The 19,578-nt window shown below is 51.5% G+C and overlaps 1 long non-coding RNA gene across 1 annotated transcript; it reads right to left on the bottom strand.

The window, feature by feature from the left end:
- Window positions 1-6,424: 6,424 nt before the first annotated feature.
- On the bottom strand, window positions 6,425-17,708 carry LOC119958627. The gene is made up of 3 exons (XR_005459040.1): window positions 17,600-17,708; window positions 13,536-13,634; window positions 6,425-7,961 (listed from the first exon to the last, which is right to left on the bottom strand). It is a non-coding gene; the product is annotated as an uncharacterized LOC119958627 (long non-coding RNA).
- Window positions 17,709-19,578: the final 1,870 nt, after the last annotated feature.

Here is a 19,578-nt window from a genome sequence, read left to right as displayed (position 1 = left end):
CGCCGCGCTGTCCGTCTTCCCGGCGCCGTCCATCTTCCCGGCTCACCGTAATAACATCCAAATAACCACCCGGACTCAGCGCCTGGTAACCTTTTTTGTTTTATTTGCAATTGTCCATGACGGGGAAACATAGATTATGGCGTTAATTCCTGCACCCCCCCCCCCCCTCCTCCATTTGTGGTAGGGCACGTGTTGGGAGCAAAAATCTGCCATTTACCCTCAATTATCCTTCAATAAACCCCACAATAACCTCCAGGCTGGTGAATGAACCCAGGGTGCAGGCAGCGCAGATGGCGATGTCCGGGTTCCACGTGCCGGTGACGCCCAATCGCCCCTCCCCGGAGCCTGGGCGGAGACGTGGTTGCAAGGTGACCAAGGTGAACGGCCCATTATGAAGGCTGGTCATCGCCCGGGTCAGATTCTCGCGCCCTCGTTGCGCGTGGGAAGGCTGACCGCAACGGATTTCGCCGACGGCGCAGTTGGTCCGCCCGCCCACAACAGTGGAGCCCGCGACCGGCGTGCGGAGGAGGAGAATGCCCACCACCCTCGGGGTGGCGGCAGGGTGGTTAGCACTGCTGCTTCGTGGCCCTGGGGACCCGGGTCCAATTCCGGCCTCGGGTGACTGCGTGGATTGAGTTCGCACTACCTCCCTGTGTCTGTGTGGGTTTCCTCTGGGTGCTCTGGTTTCTGGATTGGCCATGCAAAATTGTCCCTTAGTGTCCAAAAATGGGCAGATTAGGTGGACTGGCCGTGCAAAATTGTCCCTTAGTGTCCAAAGATGCGCAGATTAGGTGGATTGGCTATGCTAAATTGTCCCTTAGTATCCAAAGACGTGCAGATTAGGTGGATTGGCCATGCTAAATTGTCCCTTAGTGTCCAAAGACGTGCAGATTAGGTGGATTGGCCGTGCTAAATTGTCCCTTAGTGTCCAAAGATGTGCAGGTTAGGTGGATTGGCCGTGCTAAATTGTCCCTTAGTGTCCAAAGATGTGCAGGTTAGGTGGATTGGCCGTGCTAAATTGCCCCTTAGTCTCCAAAAGGTTAGGTGGGGTTACAGGGAATGGGTGGAGGGATGGCTGAAGTTGGGTGCTCTTTCCAAGGGCTGGTGCAGACTCGATGGGCCGAAGAGTCTCCTCCTGCACTGTAAATTCTATGAATTGTGCCAAGGCGTTCAGAGTCACCGAGAGTCCCCCTCAAGCGATTTGTTTTAAATAGGCATTCGTGGGTCCCGCTGGATGGGCCCGCATTCACCGCCCGTCTCCAATTGCCGAGTGGCCGTTTTGGCGCCATGGAATTTTTTTTTTTAAACAGCACGGAAAGAGACCCTTCGGCCCATCGTGTCCGCGCCAACCATCGGGCACCTATCCATTCTCATCTTAATCTCCAGCACTTGGCCCACAACCTTGCATGGCCCCAACATTTCATGTGTTCGTTCAAATACCTCGTGTGTTGTGGATGTTCCCACATCTACTACCACCCTTTCAGGCAGCGAGTTCTAGATTCCCCACCACACTGGGTGACTGCTCATTACTGTAAATCTGTGCCGCCTGGTCACTGGCCCCTCCGCTAAGGGGAAAAGTTCCTCCCTATCCTGCCCTGCGGCAGCACAAGTGGATAGCACTGTGGCTTCACAGCGCCAGGGTCCCAGGTTTGATTCCCCGCTAGGACAATGTCTGTGCTGAGTCTCTGCACGTTCTCCCCGCGTCTGCGTGGGTTTCCTCCGGGTGCTCCGGTTTCCCCCCCACAGTCCCAAGACGCGCAGGTTAGGTGGATTGGCCGTGCTAAATTGCCCTTTAAAGTGTCCAAAAAAAGTTTAGGAGGCGTTATTGGGTTACGGAGATAGGGTGGAAGTGAGGGCTTAAGTGGGTCGGTGCAAACTCGATGGGCCGAATGGCCTCCTTCTGCATTGTATGTTCTATCCACCCTATCGTGGATAATGCTCCTCATGATGTTGTCCAACTCAATCAGGTCCATCCTCAGCCTTCATCGCTCCGAGGAACACAACCCCAGGCTAACCAGCCTCTCTTCACAGCTGAAACGCTCCAGCCCAGGCAGCCTCCTGGTGAATCTCCCTCCGCACCCTCTCCAGCGCAATCACATCCTTCCTATAGAGTGGCGACGAGAATGGCACACAGTACTCCAGCTGTGACCTAACCAGCGTTTTATACATAACCTCCCCGCTCTTATATTCTGTACTTCGGCTAATAGAGGCAAATATCACATAGGCCTTCATCGGCTGGGGCATCGAGTATAAAAATTGGCAAGTCATGTTGCAGCCGTATAGAATCTTAGTTCGGCCACACTTGGAATATAACGTCCAATTCTCATTGCCACTTTACCAGAAGGATGTGGAGGCTTTGGAGAGGGTACAGAAGAGGTTTCGGATGTTGCCTGGTATGGAGGGCATTAGCTATGAGAAGAGGTCGGATAAACTTGGTTTGTTCTCACTGGAACGACGGAGATCGAGGGGCAACCTGGTAGAGGTCTACAAAATTATGAGGGGCGTGGACAGAGTGGAGAGCCAGAGGCTTTTTCCCAGGGCGGAAGAGTCAATTACTAGGGGGGGCATAAAGGTTTAAGGTCCGTGGGGCAAAGTTTAGAGGAGATGTCTGAGGGGAGGTTTTTAAACACAGCGGGCAGTGGGTGCCGGGAACTCATTACCGGAGGAGGTGATGGTGGAAGCAGGGACGATAGTGACGTTTAAGGGCCGTCTTGACAAAGACAGGAATAGGATGTAACTTTGACAAAGAGTCATCGGACTCGAAACGTTAGCTCTTTTCTCTCCCGACACTTGCTGCCCGACTTGCTGAGATTTTCCAGCATTTTCCCTTTCGTTATAGGATGTAACTTGTTTGTCGATGTACCATTTGTCAACGCACTCTGTTGATGATTCTTTTGTGTACGATGTACGCACTGTGTACGTTCCCTCGGCCGCAGAAAAATACTTTTCACTGTACTTCGGTACATGTGACAATAAATCAAATCGAGGGATATGGATCCCAGAAGTATAGAAGAGTTTAGGTTAGACAGGCAGCATGGTTGGAGCAGGGCCAAAGGGCCTGTTCCTGCTCTGTACTGTTCTTTGTTATCTACCTGTCCTCAGGGACCTATGGACATGCATGTGAATAGAATACAGAACAGGAGGCCATTTGGCCCATCGAGTCTGCACCGACCCACTTAAGCCCTCACTTCCACCCTATCTCCATAACCCAATAACCCCATCTACCTGTTTTGGTCACTAAGGGCAATTTATCATGGCCAATCCACCTAACCTGCACGTCTTTGGACCGTGGGAGGAAACCGGAGCACCCGGAGGAAACCCACGCAGACACGGGGAGAACGTGCAGACGCCGCACAGACAGTGACCCAGCGGGGAATCGAACCTGGGACCCTGGCGCTGTGAAGTGCTATCCACTTGTGCCACCCCGTGTGTTTCGGACCCGTGTCCCCAAAGCATTACCCTAGATTTCTCGATTACTAGCCCAGTGATAATACCACTACGCCACTGCCGCATGATCCGACTGGTCAGAGGGCCAATAATCAGAGGCTCCAGAATGACGGTAATTGACACGGGAGGCAAAGATAGCAGGCATTTCCTTTACGCAGGGGGGGGGCTGACACGATGGGCTGAATGGTATCTTTCTTCGCTCCCCGATTCTTCTTGCTTGTGGCAGCTGTGAACAGACCTCAGATTTCAAAAATATCCACCGTCTTCATCCTGCCTTGGAACATTGGTGTGGGTTTAACGTTCAAATGTACTTGTTAAATGTCTCCCTAACAGATCTCTGACAAAAGGCAGCCAGGAAATTCGGACAGAGATATTCCCAATCCCGGTACACGATCCCGCAGCAGCAATGAAGATAGGGGATGGGGAACTCGAAACACAAAGAGCTGGAGGGGCCGTATGGCCTACTTCTGCTCCTACTTCCCAAGTTCATATATCCATATGTAAAATTCTGAAGTGCTACCTTTCTAAGAATAATACCCGTCATAATTTACACATCAGTATATGATTACATAGAATTTACAGTGCAGGAGGCCATTCAGCCCATCGAGTCTGCACCGGCTCTTGGAAAGAGCACCCTACCCAAGGTCAACACCTCCACCCTATCCCCATAACCCAGTAACCCCACCCAACACTAAGGGCAATTTTGGACATTAAGGGGCAATTTATCACGGCCAATCCACCTAACCTGCACATCTTTTGGACTGTGGGAGGAAACCGGAGCAGCCGGAGGAAACCCACGCACACACGGGAAGGACGTGCAGACTCCGCACAGACAGTGACCCAAGCCGCGAATCGAACCCGGGACCCTGGAGCTGTGAAGCGATTGTGCTATCCACAATGCTACCGTGCTACCCATGATGGTGCAGAGACACACACTGACTGACACACTGCAAGACCAATCACACACAGCACAGCAGCCAATCACCAGTTAGGGCACGGTCACTAGAAAGCCAGAAGGCGCTAGTTTTCCTGCTCATTCGGGATGCAGCCTCTGAGACGGACAGAGCCCGCAGTCAGTAGCACAGACATCCACCATGTGCTAGCAGTATAGGCTGGTCAGGTTAGGTATAGGTCTTCAGTCAATCTAACATAGTGTCGACCCACAGTGCAAGTATGTTTAACAGCTCTTAGTTAAATAAAATAGAGTTGTACTATTACAAGTGTTGGTAGTCTGTCTATGTTACTGCTAAGGTAAACGCAGTCTCCACAGATCCAGAGTACCCAACACATCAACGCCTTCATAGTAACGTCCCGTTAATCAGATAATTGTAGCCGGCACGGTGGGTTAGCACTGCTGCCTCAGTGCCAGGGACCCGGGTTTGATTCCAGTTTCGAGTACCCAATTCTTTTTTTTCCCAATTCCGGGGCAATTTAGCGTGGCCAATCTACCTACCCGCCACATCTTTGGGTTGTGGGAGGAGGGGAGGGGGGGGGGGGGGGCGAGACCCACGCAGGCACGGGGAGAATGTGCAAACTCCAGATGGACAGTGACCCAGGGCCGAACCCGGGTCCTGGGCGCCGTGGGGCAGCAGCGCCGACCACTGCGTTGAACCCTTGATTCCCTCGACACATAGAATTTACAGTGCAGAAGGAGGCCATTCGGCCCATCGAGTCTGCACCGGCTCTTGGAAAGAGCACCCTACCCAAGGTCAGCACCTCCACCCGATCCCCATAACCCAGTAACCCCCACCCAACACGAAGGGCTATTTTGGACACTAAGGGACAATTTAGCACGGCCAATCCACCCTAACCTGCACATCTTTGGACTGTGGGAGGAAACCGGAGCACCCGGAGGAAACCCACGCACACACGGGGGAGGATGTGCAGACTCCGCACAGTGACCCAAACCGGGAATCGAACCAGGGACCCTGGAGCTGTGAAGCGATTGTGCCATCCACAATGTGACCGTGCTGCCCTGACACAATCCACACACACACTGGAGACAGGGTATTAAGAGTATTTTTAATATTGACGTGCGAGCCCTGTTCTCACTCTGCAAAAGTGCAAAAAACCCTCTCTCAGTAACAAAATAATGCTTTTTTTAAAAAAACAAAACAATAGCAAACTTACTTTTAACTTCTCTTAAATATACTTGCCGGTAACGAAGGAAGAACCGCACAGATGGCAACCCAGGAAATGTACACTTGTCCCCTCAGGTCCAGTATTTAATTTACGGAAGGGAGGGGGGAGAATTTCTGTCGAGACAAGCGCTGCGCAAAAAAAAAAAAAGAGAGGGGCCTTCTTTGTCGCTTTGTCAGGCAGCCTCTCGCCCTTTCCTGGGAAAGTTATTTATCTTGCAGCTCCGAGCACCGGATTGCCTCTCCCATGTCGAGCACCAGAGCGACCACCAGGGCTGGGATAATCTCCCAAAGGTAGTGTTGGGGGGGGGGGGGGGGGGGGGGGGGTGGGGGGGGGGGGGGGGGGGAACGTCTCACGACTTTTACGGCTTCAGGGCTCGTTTGGGACGGGCGAGAAGGATCAGCAGGTCTCTCTCCCCCCCCCAATTTCCCGTTACATTCGGGAAATTTGACGTTTCCAGAAACAAAAAGTCAAAACAAAATGTTTGTACTAAAATGACATACACAGATAACGGGGATTACTCCGAATAGACTTTCCAAAAGTATATATTATATATGTAATATATTAAAAATATATTTTATCCCTTCCCCCCCCCCCCCCCTCCTGAGCCTGCAATTTCTTTAATTCTTCGTGGGATGTGCAGCGTCACTGGACAAGTCCAGCGTTTGTTACCATCTCTAATTGCCCCTTGAACTGAGTGCCTGGTCAGGGGCCATTTCAGGGGGGGGCAATTAAAGTTCAGCCATATTGCCGTGGGTCTGGGGGGGTCACGTGTAGGCCAGACCGGGTAGATTTCTATCCCTAAAGGGGACGTTAGTGAACCAGATGAGTTTTTAAAAAATTAATATAACCACAATCCGTTGTCACCGTCACCATTACCGAGATTAGCTTTACAATTCCAGATTTTATTAATGGAACTTAAATTTCACTGGCTGGCATGTGGGGCGGGGGGGGGATTCGAAACCCTGCCCACTGATACAGCACTCTGAATGCGCTGTACCTGTTAACACTACTGCCATGATCAGGCAAGATAGCAACGCCAAGTGTACCCTCCCAGCTCCCCCCCCCCCACCTTACTGGCCAGACACATCCCTTAGCAACCCCCTGACCCCCAAGCTGTTAAGCATTAGGTTAGCAGGTCACCCGAGACTCAGGATTGAAGTTTCTTGTCAAGATTATAACGATTAGTGGTTCAGAGCCTGAGAGAAAGGCCGACGTATTAATTTGAGCAATAAATGTAAGGCATATATTATTCTGGATATTGATTTAACATATTTTTTTTTTAAATAAAAGGAGACCCACACTGTGGGAAACCAGTCCCTTGACTTGGCAACGGAAATTCATCGCCAAACCCTCTCCCTCCTCCTGCGTGTTACCGACGCAGCTAAACGTCAACAAGGTGAAAACAGATCATAATTGTTGACTCTATAATCTGCTGGCTTTAGTCCCCAATTAAGATCGTTTCGCCTTGCCCCGCCATTGAACTAAACCGCTCGCAAAGACCGTGAGATAGATGCAGAGTAACGGCCGATTGCAAGCTAGCACAGCAAAGATCACCCCGCGTTGCTCCTATCGGAGCATCCCCACTACCTGCACCCTGAACACATCCCCAACATATTGACCACTTGTAAATAGAGTCCCCGGCAATTGATAACGTCACAATCTGTGGGCACCGCAATAACCCCCCCCACTCTCCTCCCAATGCCTCCGTTGCTTACTCAGTCTCCAGCGGGAAATCTTGCGCAGAAAGCGGGCATCAAAGTTTGGTCCTGAAATCTGGAAGGGGGTCAAACTCTCTCTCCTGGAGGCATTGGTTCCCTGCTCCCTACACTCCCGATGGCACGGCCAATTCCCTTGCCATTCTTTGCGACCCACTTTACGCAGAGGTCAATAAGATGGGCAGGAGTTTTAATTCTGCCCTCGCCCGTTCCAAGCAAGAATCGTCCTGAGCAGGAACCGGAGCCCGTTTTCCCGTCTCGCCTTACTCGTGCCAACTGCAGTGGATCGACGAAGCACAGCAGGCACTGGGATTTGACACGGTCACCTCGGGTCCTGTGGCGTTGAGTTATTGTCAAGCGTTCATTCAGAATGTGGAGGGGGGGGGTGGACGAAAATTGACTGAAGTAAAACAGATTCTGCGACGCGGCCCTTGGAAATCTCTCTTCTCGTCCCCTCGATTGCGCGCACCACGGTTTACTTCCACACGCCACTGGGAAAGTGTCTCTTCCTCCACTCCATCCCTCCTAAATGCCTCTTTCGGTAGAAAGTAATCCAGTAGAACTCCACACACGCACGCAGACACACAAAACACACACGCACAGAAATGATAAGACTTCTACGACGTTACTGAATTTCCATTCAACTCTCCATCCAACCTGTTTGCGGAGGGGAATAAAACAAAGGATGGTTAGTAACAGGGAAAATTGGAGGCCATCGCTCACTCACTGCAGCTCTGACCAATCGAAGCTACAAGTCAAATCTCCAACTTCGCCAACACAACTCTGATTTCGTCTGGTCCAATGATTATTCCAAACAATTATCAGCTCTAGAATCGAGTTGTTAAATCCGAGTTTGACTTTACACATATTTATATGCAATCTTTAACCCAGTTAAGCAACCTCAGATATTTCACCACACCCCATTATTTAAAAAAATAATAAAATTTAGAGTACCCAATTCATTTCTTCCAATTAAGGGGCAATTTAGCCTGGCCAATCTACCTAGTCTACACATCTTTGGGTTGTGGGGGCGAAACCCACGCAGACATGGGGAGAATGTGCAAACTCCACACGGACAGTGACCCAGAGCCGGTATCGAACCTGGGACCTCGGCGCCGTGAGGCAGCAGGGCTAATCCACTGCGCCACCGTGCTGCCCTCACCACACCATTATAATTTTAAACTAGTATGGCAGTGGGCACCGGAGCAATAGGTCAGAAGGTGATGGGAGACTTCAACTTTCCCAATATTGACTGGGACTCACTTAGTGCTAGGGGATTAGACGGGGCAGAGTTTGTAAGGAGCATCAGAAGGGCTTCTTAAAACAATATGTTGACAGTCCAACTAGGGCAGAGATCAGGAATAAGAAGGGTGCAGTCACAATGTTGGGGGTTTACTACAGGCCTCCCAACAGCCAGCGGGAGATAGAGGAGCAGATAGGTAGACAGATTTTGGAAAAGAGTAAAAGCAACAGGGTTGTTGTGATGGGAGACTTCAACTTCCCCAATATTGACTGGGACTCACTTAGTGCTAGGGGATTAGACGGGGCAGAGTTTGTAAGGAGCATCAGAAGGGCTTCTTAAAACAATATGTTGACAGTCCAACTAGGGAAGGGGCTGTACTGGTCCTGGTATTGGGGAATGAGCCCGACCAGGTGGTAGAAGTTTCAGTAGGGGAGCATTTCGGGAACAGTGACCACAATTCAGTAAGTTTTAAAGTGCTGGTGGACAAGGATAAGAGTGGTCCTAGGGTGAATGTGCTAAATTGGGGGACGGCTAATTATAACAATATTAGGCAGGAACTGAAGAACCTAGATTGGGGGAGGATGTTTGAGGGTAAATCAACATCTGACAGGTGGGGGGCTTTCAAGTGTCAGTTGAAAGGAATTCAGGACAGCATGTTCCTGTGAGGAAGAAGGATAAATACGGCAAATTTCAGGAACCTTGGATAATGAGAGATATTGTAGGCCTCGTCAAAAAGAAAAAGGAGGCATTTGTCAGGGCTAGAAGGCTGGGAACAGACGACGCCTGTGTGGAATATAAGGAAAGTAGGAAGGAACGTAAGCAAGGAGTCAGGAGGGCGAGAAGGGATCATGAAAAGTCATTGGCTAATAGGGTTAAGGAAAATCCCAAGGCTTTTTACATGTACATAAAAAGCAAGAGGGTAGCCAGGGAAAGGGTTGGCCCACTGAAGGATAGGCGAGGGAATCTATGTGTGGAGCCAGAGGAAATGGGCGAGGTACTAAATGAATACTTTGCTTCAGTATTCACCAAAGGGAAGGAATTGGTGGATGTTGAGTCTGGAGAAGGGTGTGTAGATAGCCTGGGTCATATTGAGATCCAAAAAGACGAGGTGTTGGGCGCCTTGAAAAATATTGAGGTAGATAAGTCCCCAGGGCCTGATGGGATCTACCCCAGAATACTGAAGGAGGCGAGAGGAAATTGCTGAGGCCTTGACAAAAATCTTTGGATCCTCACTGTCTTCAGGTGATGTCCCGGAGGACTGGAGAATAGCCAATGTTGTTCCTTTGTTTAAGAAAGGTAGCAAGGATAAACCAGGGAACTACAGGCCTTACGTCAGTGGTAGGGAAATTACTGGAGAGAATTCTTCGAGACAGGATCTACTCCCATTTGGAAGCAAATGGACGTATTAGTGAGAGGCAGCATGGTTTTGTGAAGGGGAGGACGTGTCTCACTAACTTGATAGAGTTTTTCGAAGAGGTCACAAAGATGATTGATGCAGGTAGGGCAGTGGATGTTGTCTATATGGACTTCAGTAAGGCCTTTGACAAGGTCCCTCATGATAGACTGGTACAAAAGGTGAAGTCACACCGTATCAGGGATGAGCTGGCAAGGTGGATACAGAACTGGCTCGGTCATAGAAGGCAGAGAGTTGCAATGGAAGGGTGCTTTTCTGATTGGAGGGCTGTGACTAGTGGTGTTCCGCAGGGATCAGTGCTGGGACCTTTGCTGTTCGTAGTATATATAAATGATTTGGAGGAAAATGTAACTGGTCGGATTAGTAAGTTTGCAGACGACACAAATATTGGTGGAATTGCGGATAGCGATGAGGACTGTCAGAGGATGCAGCAGGATTTAGATCATTTGGAGACGTGGGCGGAGAAATGGCAGATGGAGTTTAATCCGGACAAAATGAGGTAATGCATTTTGGAAGGTCTAATGCAGGTAGGGAATATACAGTGAATGGTAGAACCCTCAAGAGTATTGAAAGTCAGAGAGATGTAGGTGTACAGGTCCACAGGTCCCTGAAAGGGGCAACACAGGTGGAGAAGGTGGTCAAGAAGGCATTCGGCATGCTTGCCTTCATTGGCCGAGGCATTGAGTATAAGAATTGGCAAGTCATGTTGCAGCTGTATAGAACCTTAGTTAGGCCACACTTGGAGTATCGTGTTCAATTCTGGTCGCCACACTACCAGAAGGATGTGGAGGCTTTAGAGTGGGTGCAGAAGAGATTTACCAGGATGTTGCCTGGTAAGGAGGGCATTAGCTATGAGGAGCGGTTGAATAAACTTGGTTTGTTCTCACTGGAACGACGGAGGTTGAGGGGCGACCTGATAGAGGTCTACAAAATTATGAGGGGCATAGACAGAGTAGATAGTCAGAGGCTTTTTCCCAGGGTAGAGGGGTCAATTACTAGGGGGCATTGTTTTTTTTTTTTTAATTTAGAGTACCCAATTATTTTTTCCAATTAAGGGGCAATTTAGCGTGGCCAATCCACCTATCCTGCACATCTTTGGGTTGTGGGGGCGAAACCCACGCAGACACGGGGAGAATGTGCAAACTCCACATGGACAGTGACCCAGGGCCGGGATTCGAACCCAGGTCCTCAGCGCCGTAGGCAGCAATGCTAACCACTGTGCCACCATGCTGCCCCTAGGGGGCATTGGTTTAAGGTGTGAGGGGCAAGGTTTAGAGTAGATGTACGAGGCAAGTTTTTTACACAGAGGGTAGTGGGTGCCTGGAACTCGCTGCCGGAGGAGGTGGTGGAAGCCGGGACGATAGTGGCATTTAAGGGGCATCTTGACAAATACATGAATAGGATGGGAACAGAGGGATACGGACCCAGGAAGTGTCGAAGATTTTAGTTTAGTCGGGCAGCATGGTCGGCACAGGCTTGGAGGGCCGAAGGGCCTGTTCCTGTGCTGTACTTTTCTTTGTTTCTTTGTTAATAATAATCTTTATCATTGTCACAAGTCGGCTTACATGAACACTGTAATGACGTTACTGTAAAAAGCCCCGAGTTGCCACACTCCGGCACCTGCTCAGGTACTGTCATCAGAATGTCGCTTTAAGAAATGTTTGGCTTCTGGAGCTGGGCTGTCTGTCAGCTTTTCACTTTCGTTTTAGGCTGTTTGCTGCAGGGTGTGTTTTAGTTTTGTTTTCAGAGCTGGATAGCTGCAGTCACAGCCAGAAGGTGTCTGAATCTCTCTCTGTAATCTAAAGACTGTAAATCGATCCTGGTGATTTAAAACTAATAACAGTAGCGACTTTAACCTGATGTGCTTCTGGTAAAAGGTGTTATGGATGTTAAGAGGAGAGCTTAAAGGATTACTTATTGTTGTAGTCTTTGGGGGATGTATTTGAATTAATGGTTGCTAAGATGTTCACTGTATGTTTTAAAAAGGTTAACTTGAGTTCATGGAATAAACATTGTTTTGCTTTAAAAAATACTTTTCCATTTTTGCTGTACCTGTAGAGTGGGCCGTGTGCTCCCCATACCACAATCTAGCAAAGGTTATGGGTCAGGTGAACTCTATGATACACTTTGGGGTTCTCTAAACCCTGGCCCATAACACGACACTGAGGGAGAATTCAGAATGTCCAATTCACCCAACACGCACGTCTTCCGGGACTTGTGGGAGGAAACCGGAGCTCATCCAGGCAAGTGGTGAGTCTCCCATCGCACTCCTGACCTGTGTCTTGTAGATGGTGGACAGGCTTTGGGGGGGATCAGGAGGTGCGTTACTCTCCGCAGGAGTTGGGGACCAAGGGCAATGTGTCCAAGTTTGCAGATGACACTAAAATGAGTGGTAAAGCAAAAAGTGCAGAGGATACTGGAAGTCTGCAGAGGGATTTGGATAGGTTAAGTGAATGGGCTAGGGTCTGGCAGATGGAATACAATGTTGACAAATGTGAGGTTATCCAGTTTGGTAGGAATAACAGCAAACGGGATTATTATTTAAACGATAAAATATTAAAGCATGCCGCTGCGCAGAGAGACCTGGGTGTGCTAGTGCATGAGTCACAGAAGGTTGGTTTACAGGTGCAACAGGTGATTAAGAAGGCAAATGGAATTTTGTCCTTCATTGCTAGAGGGATGGAGTTTAAGACTAGGGAGGTTATGTTGCAATTGTATAAGGTGTTAGTGAGGCCACACCTGGAGTATTGTGTTCTGTTTTGGTCTCCTTACCTGAGAAAGGACGTGCTGGCACTGGAGGGTGTGCAGAGGAGATTCACTAGGTTAATCCCAGAGCTGAAGGGGTTGGATTATGAGGAGAGGTTGAGTAGACTGGGACTGTACTAGTTGGAATTTAGAAGGATGAGGGGGGATCTTATAGAAACATTTAAAATAATGAAGGGAATAAATAGGATAGATGCGGGCAGGTTGTTTCCACTGGCGGGTGAAAGCAGAACTAGGGGGCATAGCCTCAAAATAAGGGGAAGCAGATTTAGGACTGAGTTTAGGAGGAACTTCTTCACCCAAAGGGTTGTGAATCTATGGAATTCCCTGCCCAGTGAAGCAGTTGAGGCTCCTTCATTAAATGTTTTTAAGATAAAGGTAGTTTTTTTGAGGAATAAAGGGATTAAGGGTTATGGTGTTCGGGCCGGAAAGTGGAGCTGAGTCCACAAAAGATCAGCCACGATCTCATTGAATGGCGGAGCAGGCTCGAGGGGCCAGATGGCCGACTCCTGCTCCTAGTTCTTATGTTCAAACCAGAAATACAGTGCAAAAGACCACTCCTCTCTTATAAACAGTACCCGCCTATTTATCCCTCCTATTCTACTCTAACGGCTCTTGATTATTAATCCAGCGACACTTCCTACTATACCACCATTTCCCCATAGCCATCATCTGGTTCATTGTCCAACTCCACGTTCATGCTCTCAAAGGGACCTTGGCCCCTGCAGGTACCCAAGTGCATCACGTCAAACGTTAATAAGAAATTGTAATTGGAAAAGCGAGATGGATTTGCCATCCCGGCTGTACTTACTCTTTGATGCATTGCGGAATGTGGACGTGTTGCATGGGGATCAGCTGGGAAAGCTCCTGAAGGCTGCTTACAAACCGGACTTTCCGACTGAATTTGGAACTGTGGAAGAGAAGGAAAGAGCAGCACCGTATCACTCTCCGTATCAGCCAGTCAAATAGCTAAAATGCGGGCAGACGTAATCGAGATCTCTCGGGGGGGAGGTAACGGGAGAGGAGATGGAGAGGGGGAGGAGGGAGAGGGAGAGGGGAAGGAGAGGGAGAGGGGGAGGGGAGGGAGAGGGGAGGAGAGCGAGAGGGGGAGGAGAGCGAGAGGGGGAGGAGAGCGAGAGGGGGAGGAGAGAGAGAGGGGGGAGAGAGAGGGAGAGGGGGAGAGAGAGCGAGAGGGGGAGGAGAGGGAGAGGGGGAGGAGAGGGAGAGGGGGAGGAGAGGGGGAGGAGAGGGAGAGGGGGAGGAGAGGGAGAGGGAGTGGGAGGAGAGGGAGAGGGAGTGGGAGGAGAGGGAGGAGGAGAGGGGGAGGAGAGCAAGAGGGGGAGGAGAGGGAGAGGGGGAGGAGAGAGAGGGAGAGGGGAGGAGAGAGAGGGAGAGGGAGGGGGAGGAGAGGGAGAGGGAGGGGGAGGAGAGGGAGAGGGAGGGGGAGGAGAGGGAGAGGGAGAGGGGGAGGAGAGCGAGAGGGGGAGGAGAGGGAGAGGGGAAGGAGAGAGAGGGAGAGGGAGGGGAGGAGAGGGAGGGAGGAGGAGAGGGGGAAGGAGGAGGAGAGCGAGAGGGGGAGGAGAGCGAGAGGGGGAGGAGAGCGAGAGGGGGAGGAGCGAGAGGGGGAGGAGCGAGAGGGGGAGGAGCGAGAGGGGGAGGAGCGAGAGGGGGAGGAGCGAGAGGGAGAGGAGAGGGAGAGGGGGAGGCGGGAGAGGGGGAGGAGAGGGAGAGGGGGAGGAGAGGGAGAGGGGGAGGAGGGAGAGGGGGAGGGGAGGGAGAGGGGGAGGAGAGCGAGAGGGGGAGGAGAGGGAGAGGGGGAGGAGAGGGAGAGGGGGAGGAGAGCGAGAGGGGAGGAGCGGGAGAGGGGGAGGAGAGCGAGAGGGGGAGGAGAGCGAGAGGGGGAGGAGAGCGAGAGGGGGAGGTGAGGGAGAGGGGGAGGAGAGGGAGAGGGGGAGGAGAGCGAGAGGGGGAGGAGAGGGAGAGGGGGAGGAGAGGGAGAGGGGGAGGAGAGCGAGAGGGGGAGGAGAGGGGGAGGAGAGCGAGAGGGGGAGGTGAGGGAGAGGGGGAGGAGAGAGAGGTAGAGGGAGGGGGAGGGTTTGGAGAGCGGAGGAGGGAGAGGGGGAGAGGGGGAGGAGAGGGGGAGGAGGGAGAGGGGGAGGAGAGCGATGGGGGAGGGGAGGGAGAGGGGAGGGAGAGGGGGAGGAGAGGGAGAGGGGGAGGAGAGGGAGAGGGGGAGGAGAGGGAGAGGGAGAGGGGAAGGAGAGGGGGAGCGAGACAGAATGGGAGTGAGACAGAGTGGGAGTGAGACAGAGTGGGAGTGAGACAGAGTGGGAGTGAGACAGAGTGGGAGAGAGACAGAGTGGGAGAGAGACAGAGTGGGAGAGAGACAGAGTGGGAGAGAGAGAGACAGAGTGGGAGAGAGACAGAGTGGGAGAGAGACAGAGTGGGAGCGAGACAGAGTGGGAGCGAGACAGAGTGGGAGCGAGACAGAGTGGGAGCGAGACAGAGTGGGAGCGAGACAGAGTGGGAGCGAGACAGAGTGGGAGCGAGACAGAGTGGGAGCGAGACAGAGTGGGAGCGAGACAGAGTGGGAGCGAGACAGAGTGGGAGCGAGACAGAGTGGGAGCGAGACAGAGTGGGAGCGAGAGAGAGTGGGAGCGAGAGAGAGTGGGAGCGAGAGAGAGTGGGAGCGAGAGAGAGTGGGAGCGAGAGAGAGTGGGAGCGAGAGAGAGTGGGAGCGAGAGAGAGTGGGAGCGAGAGAGAGTGGGAGCGAGAGAGAGTGGGAGCGAGAGAGAGTGGGAGCGAGAGAGAGTGGGAGCGAGACAGAGTGGGAGCGAGACAGAGTGGGAGCGAGACAGAGTGGGAGCGAGACAGAGTGGGAGTGAGACAGAGTGGGAGTGAGACAGAGTGGGGAGTGAGACAGAGTGGGAGTGAGACAGAGTGGGCGAGAAAGAGAGAGGGGGGGAGCGCACCAGACAGGGAGAGTGCAAAAGGGGTGGTTGGCAAAGAGGTGGGCTTCAAAGGGGGAGGGCAGTGGGGGAGGAGGGAAAGTAGAGAAGGGGGAGGGGGGGAAGTGTAAAGGGGGAGGATAAAGGGGGAAAGGAGAGAGTGGGGGGACAGGAAGAAGTGAGGGGGTGACTGTGGGGCAAGGGGGCAGAGTGGGGGTTATGAGGAGAGCGGCAGAGCCAAGAGATGAGAGGCAAGTGAAAGAGACAGAGGAGAGGGAAGGAGGGGAGAAGAAAGGAAAATAAGTGAGAAGATGATCGAATGTGAAATATTATGGCCCCTTTCAGAACCTCATGAGGTTCCAAAGTACTTTACTGCCACTAATCCACTGTTGTAGTGTCGGGAACGTCGTGTCAGGAACATGGGGGAAAATATGACGCCAGCAAAGTGCCACAGAATGGGGTAGGTGCCTGATGATCTGTTTTCAGTGACGTTGACTGAAGGTTAAATGGCATTCAGAGGGAGAACTTCCTTTAAATAGCGCCGGGTGATCTTTCGAATGTACCCAGCAGGGCGACGGGGACCCCAGCTTAACGCCCCACCCCCCAAGATGGTACTTCTGACTGCTGTGCTACAGTGTCACCAGTGAGCTCCATGTTGCCTGATGGGTTCCTTTGCAGTGCCTCGATCTTGGGGCTTGTATGTCAACCATTTATTGTTAACCTCGAACGATTTACAGGTCCTAGTTAACGTCCTTCGTGGTGCTGCTTTTCCCTGTGCATCAATGTTCTCCGAGCCCATCGCCAGGTGACTCTACTCATCATACCCCCAGCGGCGCTATTCCCCAATCCCACCTCAAGCCTTGCTCTGCTGAACATCTTGGCCACACAATACAACGCTGACACTGCAGTGACACTGCTCCCTGTACACACACGACTGCGTGGCAAAACTTGGTTCCAACTCCATCTACAAGTTTGCTGACGATACGACCATAGTGGGCCGGATCTCGAATAACGACGAGTCCGAATGCAGGAGGGAGATGGCGAACCTAGTGGAGTGGTGTAACGACAACAATCTCTCCCTTAATGCCAGCAAAACTAAAGAGCTGGTCATCGACTTCAGGAAACATAGTACTGTACACACCCCCGTCAGCATCAACGGGGCCGAGGTGGAGATGGTTAGCAGTTTCAAATTCCTAGGGGTGCACATCTCCAAAAATCTGTCCTGGTCCACTCACGTCGACGCTACCACCAAGAAAGCACAACAGGGCCTATACTTCCTCAGGAAACTAAGGAAATTTGGCATGTCCACATTAACCCTTACCAACTTTTACAGATGCACTATAGAGAGCATCCTATCGGGCTGCATCACAGCCTGGGTGTGGCAACTGCTCGGCCCAGGACCGCAAGGAACTTCAGAGAGTCGTGAACACCGCCCAGTCCATCACACGAACCCGCCTCCCATCCACGGACTCCATCTACACCTCCCGCTGCCGGGGGAAAGCGGGCAGCATAATCAAGGATCCCTCCCGCCCGGCTTACTCACTCTTCCAACTTCTTCCATCGGGCAGGAGATTCAGAAGTCTGAGAACACGCACGGACAGACTCAAAACCAGCTTCTGCCCCACTGTCACCAGACTCCTGAATGACCTAAATGGGGGGGGGGGGGGGGGGGGGGGTGCAGAGTGACTGCTCAGACCGTGGAGCTCGCTTCCTCAAACAGCAATCGCTGCCGTGTCCGTTGTTATTTTTCAGTCCGAGAGCGATATGGGGTGGGGGCAGGTGTGGAAGAATTCCTCTGCAGATCAGCCTCGACCTCATTAAATGGTGGAACAGGTTTGGAGGGGGGCCCCCTCCCTGTCCCTCCTGCGTGATAAGGAGGAGACAGGTAAGAAAGAAAGGGTGGCGGTGTTAAAAAGGATTGTCATACCTTATAAAAGGCCGGGTAATAGCTAAGATCACTTTAATGAACCACGACGGATGAACCACAATGAGAGATTTCAAGTTTTTCCTTAACCTGTTGGGGAGGGAAAAATAATAATTTGTCTTCAATCCACTGAAATTTACGTTTTGAAACCTGCCCGTCAATTAACGTTTGGCCTTTGTTGCTTTTAGTTCAATTGTTACAGTAAAAGTGATAGAATCATGGAATTTACAGTGCAGAAGGAGGCCATTCGGCCCATCGAGACTGCACTGGCTCTTGGAAAGAGCACCCTACCCAAGGTCAACACCTCCACCCTATCCCCATAACCCAGTAACCCCACCCAACATGCAGGGCAATTTTGGACACCAAGGGCAATTTATCGTGGCCAATCCACCTAACCTGCACAACTTTGGACTGTGGGAGGAAACCGGAGCACCCGGAGGGAACCCACGCGCACACGGGGAGGACGTGCAGACTCCGCGCAGACAGCGACCCAAGCCGGAATCGAACCTGGGACCCTGGAGCTGTGAAGCGATTGTGCTATCCACAGTGCTACCGTTGCTACCCTTCAATTCTCTCCCGTCAGCCGCTGGGAAATTCAGCCCTTTTGAAACAAAAAAGTTATTGATCGCCACCCGGGATTGTCGCAAAGTTTTAAAAGGCGCAGTTTGTAATGGAGAACAATGCTAGCAGCATGGGTTCAATTCCCGTACCGGCCTCCCTGAACAGGCGCCGGAATGTGGCGACGAGGGGCTTCTCATAGTAACTTCATTGGAGCCTACTTGTGACAATAAGCTATTATTAAATGTCATTCATGACCAAAGCTGTAACTCCTCACTACCCTCCGTCGGCCATTCCACCTGCGAATTTCTTTCAAGGGGATTACCCTGCAGGGAGAAATCAAGTGGGGGGCGTATCACAAGGGTATCTGGAAGGAGGAATTTAGGCACATACCATTTTCGAAATGGGGAAATGCTTCAGAAATCAGAAGCACAAAGGGACTTGGGAGTCCTTGTTCACGATTCTCTTGAGGTTAACGTGCAGGTTCAGTCGGCAGTTAGGAAGGCAAATGCAATGTTAGCATTCATGTCGAGAGGGCGAGAATACAAGGGCAGGGATGTACTTCTGAGGCTCTGGTCAGACCCCATTTGGAGTATTGTGAGCAGTTTTGGGCCCCGTATCTAAGGAAGGATGTGCTGGGGCCTTGGAAAGGGTCCAGAGGAGGTTCACAAGAATGATCCTTGGAATGAAGAGCTTGTCGTATGAGGAACGGGTGAGGACTCTGGGTCTATACCCGTTGGAGTTTCGAAGGATGAGGGGAGGATCTTATTGAAACTTACAGGATACTGCGAGGCCTGGATAGAGTGGACGTGGAGAGGATGTTTCCACTTGTCGGAAAAACTAGAAGCAGAGGGCACAATCTCAGTCTAAAGGGACGATCCTTTAAAACAGAGATGAGGAGGAATTTCTTCAGCCAGAGGCTGGTGAATCTGTGGAACTCTTTGCCGCAGAAGGCTGTGGAGGCCAAATCACTGAGTGTCTTTAAGACAGAGATAGATAGGTTCTTGATTAATTAGGGGATCAGGGGAGAAAGCAGGAGAATGGGGGTGAGAAAAATATCAGCCATGATTGAATGGCGGAGCAGACTCGATGGGCCGAGTGGCCTAATTCTGCTTCTATGTCTTATGGTCTTATGGAAGGAGATTAATAGGGCACTGGGGAGCAGTACCGCCTACAGTGTGACGTAAAGAGACACATGACTGAGTTGTGGACTGGACAGAGACCTGCGTGGAAGTCAGCATGGAGTTAGATGACAGCTTAAATCCCCATTTGAAGTGTCCTCTTTTCAAAGGGATTTCATTCCTGATTTTTGAGAGTCGGTGTTGTTTAAAGTGTAGGATTCGCAGGCGGTGCAGTGGTTACCCTCACTGTGAGGAGGACCCGTGTCCCATCCCGGGCTCTGGGTCACGGCCCGTGCGGAGTTT

Source organism: Scyliorhinus canicula, chromosome 30, assembly GCF_902713615.1.
Source record: "Scyliorhinus canicula chromosome 30, sScyCan1.1, whole genome shotgun sequence".
Taxonomy (NCBI): Eukaryota; Metazoa; Chordata; class Chondrichthyes; order Carcharhiniformes; family Scyliorhinidae; genus Scyliorhinus; species Scyliorhinus canicula.
The sequence above is the reverse complement of the archived record's forward strand: the minus strand, read 5'-3'. Positions and strand labels throughout refer to the sequence as shown.